The sequence below is a fragment of the Squalius cephalus genome (assembly GCF_949319135.1).
Source record: "Squalius cephalus genome assembly, chromosome: 6".
Taxonomy (NCBI): Eukaryota; Metazoa; Chordata; class Actinopteri; order Cypriniformes; family Leuciscidae; genus Squalius; species Squalius cephalus.
In genome coordinates, this window is record NC_137127.1 from 3,400,621 (window position 1) to 3,406,097 (window position 5,477).

A 5,477-nucleotide genomic window follows, 5' to 3' on the forward strand; every position below is an offset into this window, starting at 1 on the left:
GCCATCACACGTGCCACGGTGTTTGCTGTATTGTTGCGCGTGGGAATTGTTTCAACCCATTTTGAGAATTTATCAATTATCACGAGGCAATAGCGATACCCTCCCTTGGCACTGGGAAGCGGACCAATGAAATCCAATTGTAAGGACTCCCAGGGCCCTTTTGGTGGTTCTGGTCTGCGTAGGTTAGTTCGGCCTAGCTTTCCTTGGTTAATTGTCGCACACACCAGACAGGCATAGCACCATCTTTCAATGTCAGCTGTCATTCCTTGCCACCAAAACTGTTTTTGTATCAACTGTGCTGTTTTTGTTGCCGATACATGCGCATAATCATGATATAATTTGATTATTGGCTTTTGGAGGGCTTCTGGAACGACAAATTTTCCATGTCGGATTACTATGCCTTCAATTATGTTCACCATCTGATCATGTTTCAAATGTGGCACAAGTTCTCCATCAGAGACCCACAGATCTTGTTGATACTGTTTTAGGTCGATGGGTGTGACTTGTGCAGCACTTGCTACAGAAACAGAGGTTGTCTCGTTTTGCCAACGGTCGCCTTTCACTGCTGCCAGTTTTGCCAATTGGTCAACAATGTTATTGTTTCTTTCATGCACATTTGGATTTTTGTTAATGTGCGCGCGCACTTTTACCACGGAAATGGATTTTTTTCGCGCTTGTACAGCTTGCCATATCGCAGTTATGGTGTTGAAATGTTTTATGGGCGTTCCGGCGGAGGTGAGGAATTTTCTCAATTGCCATTGTGCCATAAAATCAGTTACGACGCCGAAAGAATACCGACTGTCAGTGTGCACGCAGAGCGGTTCAGGGTGTGCCTTGATTGCTTCTTGCAATGCAATGAGTTCAGCTTCTTGTGCGGATATGTTAGCTGGTAGTTTAAACAACAATTGCCGTTTAGCATCTGTCTCGGGAAGATGAGGTGTCCACACCGCACAGCCAGTATAGAAATGACCATTTTGACAGAATCGAGAACCATCAATGTACACATGTATTTGGCCTGGAAGTGGCTCGTCATGGACAAGGCTTTGTGCCTCTTGTTTGGGCTGGCATGTGTGCGGGTGTCCCTCAACATCCCCGAGCAGATGTGGCAAAATTCGTGTGTTTTTTGTTGTGATTTCGCGCGCTTGAATGTCTGCTAGCCATCTCGCTAATCTTTGGGAGGAAACTCCCTTTATTCGGCCCTGTAACAGCATTCGTACAGGCGTGTGCATTGTGTGTATAACTACAGATTGGAAACCTACAATGGGTTCTGTTGTTTTTAACATCCAATGCACTGCAAGCACATGCTGTGTACATGGGTCGAATCCTTGTTCGACCAGAGATTTTTTCCGGCTGTAGTAAGCGATTGGACGCAGTTTTCCTCCATATTCCTGAGCTAAGACTCCGCTTAGTGTAATTTCATGCGCGTCTATTTGAATGTGGAAAACTTTTGATGGGTTGGGCAAACCCAGGGCGGGCGCGGCGCACAAACGCTGTTTTAAATCTGTAAAAGCCTGTTCATGTTCATTGGTCCATTCAAGGACATCATTTGGTTTCGTTTTCCCTTTTAAAAGCGAATACAACGGTGCGGCGGTATTTGCAAAATCAGGGATGAAATCTCGTAAATAGTTTGCTGTTCCTAATACTTTTTGCAACGAGTTTAAAGTATAAGGTCGAGGCAGTTCGGCAATGCATTTTTTCCTGTCGTCTGTTAAAGCTCTGTGACTTTGAGTCAGAGTGTATCCTAAATAGTGTACCTCCCTCTGTGCAATTTGGGCTTTTTCTTTGTTCATTTTAAAGCCTGCGTTACCTAGCATTTGTAACACTTCGTCAACCAGCTGCAAGTGGTTCTCAAGTGGTTCTTCTGTGGCTATCAGTATGTCGTCTACATAGTGAACTACTTTGCCAGTCCCTAGTAAGGGAGTGAGCACATCTGCCACAGCTCGATGAAAAATGGAGGGGCTGTTGTGAAGGCCCTGCGGCATTCGTTCCCAGGTATACTGCATTTGATTTACAGTAAATGCCAGCTTCCACTGGTCTTCTCGTTTGACTTTAATAGACCAAAAACCATTTTTGATGTCAAGCACTGTGAACCACGAAGCATTGGTTGAAACTTGTGATAAGATTGTAGCTGGATTTGCCACTATAGCTGTTGCTTTAGGCAGAACTTTGTTAAGACGCTGATAATCAATGCAAAGACGCCATTTACCGTTAGGTTTTGGAACTGGTAAACACGGAGAATTTGTAGTTGAACAGCATCGCCGAACTATGCCTCTAATTTCAAGCTGTTTCACTATCTCATGAACAGCGACCTCTGCCTCTGGCTTAATGCGATATTGTTTTTGCGGGGGAGGGGGCTCTCCCTCAATGCATACTTCAAAATCAACGAGGCCGCAGTCATGTTCATGGTTAGCCCAAACATCGCTGTGTTTGTTGATGAGAAGTTGAGTTGGATCTGTACTGGATATGGACATAATATTGGCCTTGCCTTGAGGCAGGCATTTCTTTGCCGTTTTGTTTGTTTGTACTTCAATTTGTTTTTCAAAGCAATGAATTACAAAGTTATGTTTCCTCATAATGTCCATACCCAATACAGTTCCTTCGCTGTTATCTGGTAAATACCAGAATTGTTCGTTTAGCACTACCATGCCTAAATCGAGTTGGACTGATTTTGTTTGAGTTGCTGTCATTAAAGTATCGCCTATACCTTTAATTTGAATCGTTCGCGTGCTTAGTGGTAATGGAATGTTTGTGCAAGAACAAGCAGCTCCACTATCAATAAGAATGTTAACTAACCGGCCTCCAAGGTTAGCTCTTATTTTGATTCGGTTTCCGCTTGTGACAACACTTCCTATAGCAACGGAGGCCACGCACCCCTATTGGGGATTGTTGTATTTTGCTAACAGGTTAGCGATGTCTGCTTGGAGGTTCCTGTACGGGTTATTGGGAATTTTAGGTTGTTCCTCCGTTTGTTTTGGGCTACTCCCTGAGGAGTTGTTTTTTATGATCAAATTCTCTAACCGCTTAAGAATGTCCTCATCAGCTTTAGAGTTTACCTTTTGATTATTTTCGGCCCTTCTTAATCTGAAACAATCTTGTGTAATGTGATTATTTTTTCTGCAGAAGTAACAGAAGGGTTGAGATTTGGGCTTTAAATCAAATTTTTTGTTTCCTTTCCCTTCAGCTAGCCATTGTGTTGTTGAAACGGAACGAGTTTTGCTTTGCTTGAGTCTAGCTTCTATTTTGGAAGCCCAATCCACCAGTGACCGGTAGGTATTCTCAGATGGATCGGCTCCATGAACGAGCGCCTGCTGTATATGAGGGCCTGCATTATTTTTCAGGAGTTGAAGTAAAACTTCCTGATCACGCCGTGCATCTTCTAACCCTGAGTGCTCTTTGTAGGTCACCCATAAACGTTCAGCATAAATCTCAAATGGCTCTTTGTTGGCCTGTTTGATGTCTAAAATTCTGTTCCACTCGGCGTGTGTTGGTCCCCTTAACTCTAATAAAGTCTCCCTCAATCTTTCGTAAATTTCATCTTCCTCCTCATCTTCCTGTTTGATTATAATTTCTCCAGATCTCAATTCGCGGGACATTTTTGGTTTTAGCTCGTCTGGAATAGTGAGGAGAGCTACTTGCCAAACGTCTCTAGGCTCTAACTTGTACACTGAGGTCTGTAACATTAAGTTGTCCCAGTAGGGTTGAAAAGGGCCTTTCCTTGGCATCATGCCCACAACTTCTTTGTGTTTTGTGCATTCTTCGCAAGTTAAAGGTCGGCTAATAGTAGTGACTTCACCATCTGCGTTAGTCATTGTTTTAAGAACAGCAACTTTTACTGTCTTTTTTAGAACAGTGCCAGATTTACTTCGAGTTCTTATGGGACTGCGTGGTTTCGGTTCTTCAGGTTTATTTGGATAATACATTTCAGTCGCGGGTTCTGGAGAAAGATCGCGCACTCCCAGACTAGAGCGTGCCTTTGGAGTTCGTCTACGAGCTTCTGTGAGGGATGATTGATCTTGGATATTGCTCGGTAGAGCTGCTACCATATCATCCTCATCACTATCACTGTATACATCATCGCCAATTTTCGAATTTATTGCCGCTATTTTAACTGCAGCTATAGGAAAGCCTGCAGAACCGCAGCACTCCTCGAGCGCGGACGTGTATTGTTTATCTACTTGAAGTTTCTTTTCAAGCTTTTTAATTTGTGTTCCCATCGCGTCGCCCTGTCTTGCCCAAGTTTGTTTATCATACACAGATGCTTCGACCTGTGCTCTGAGTTTTTTCAACTCATCTGATCGCGTTGTTTCTAGTTCTTTTATGTTTGAAATCACGCGTTCGTTTTCAGCAATATTTGCTAAATCATTTCGACGTAGCAAATAGACTATCGCGACCGGAATTTTCCGAAAATGAGATTTAGTCTCTAGTTTTCGCCCCTCGGTAGCGTACCAGGCTAAAATTTGCTCATTATTCCAATCAAAATCTACTCCCTTGTTACGCAAGCGGAAAAGGAGATCTTTAAGTTGCAAAGCGAGAGATTCCATTACATCCTTGTCTACGCTCGAACTACCATTTCCCTGATAAGCCATGTTTTTCTGGTAATCTTAGATTTATACCGGTTTTCTGCGGTTCCGGTCTATCCTGGGTATTCCGACCCGTTCTACCAATGTGTCTATATGAGGTGCGTCTAGATTTTCCCTCAACACTTTCTAAAAGATACAGGAAAAATGTACTTACCACAGTAGCTGGAGACAGAGAAGGAGAAGCTCAAACCTCATGCTCCGTTCAGATCTGAATTGTCGCGCCGAAAGACGTCACTCGCCTGAGACTGGGAGATCACGGAGGGCGGTCACCACTTTGTAAGCTCCAATCACCGGCCCAACGACGGTGTCCGGTGTCTTGGTCGAAGGCAATGCAGCGTGTATGCCTTTTCGGGCGCTTCTGTAAAATTCACTTTAATTTATTAAACAGTTGATTTCCCTTTTTAATTCTGACTCCATGAATAATTTAATCTGACTCCAATTTTTAAGTGACTCTTTGTATTTATTGATTTTCTCTCTTATCAGCTGATCAAAAGATGAATTGTGATTTAATTTAGATCTTTTATTATTCTTGACCTTCCATACTTTCAGTTATTAATTAATTATGGACCCAATGCCGCACAGAGATCACGTCGGCCAATTCGTGTTTCTCACGGACACAAACTTGTTAATTCTGATTTTAGTCAGAGGATGAAGGGTTTGCTAATACCTCTAAAGTCGGTCGCCTACTGCTTACTCGGACTAGAGAGTGTAGTTTAATTTAGCCACTTCCATACAACTTGCTAAACCAGTGATAGACAGAAATCAAAAGGTCTCCATGATAACGTGCCTACTGCTCCGTTCATACATGCGCCTTAGTTTGACCTACCTTAACTAAGATTTGCGGTAGCACCAGCCTCCTTAATATATTTAAATAATGATTTCAGAATACTTCCAGAA

The 5,477-nt window shown here is 42.9% G+C and overlaps 1 protein-coding gene across 1 annotated transcript in view; it reads right to left on the reverse strand.

The window, feature by feature from the left end:
* LOC307160070 (uncharacterized protein) overlaps positions 1-5,477 on the reverse strand; it is a 719,517-nt gene that overhangs the window by 240,462 nt on the left and 473,578 nt on the right. The gene's annotated exons all lie outside the window — the stretch shown is intronic.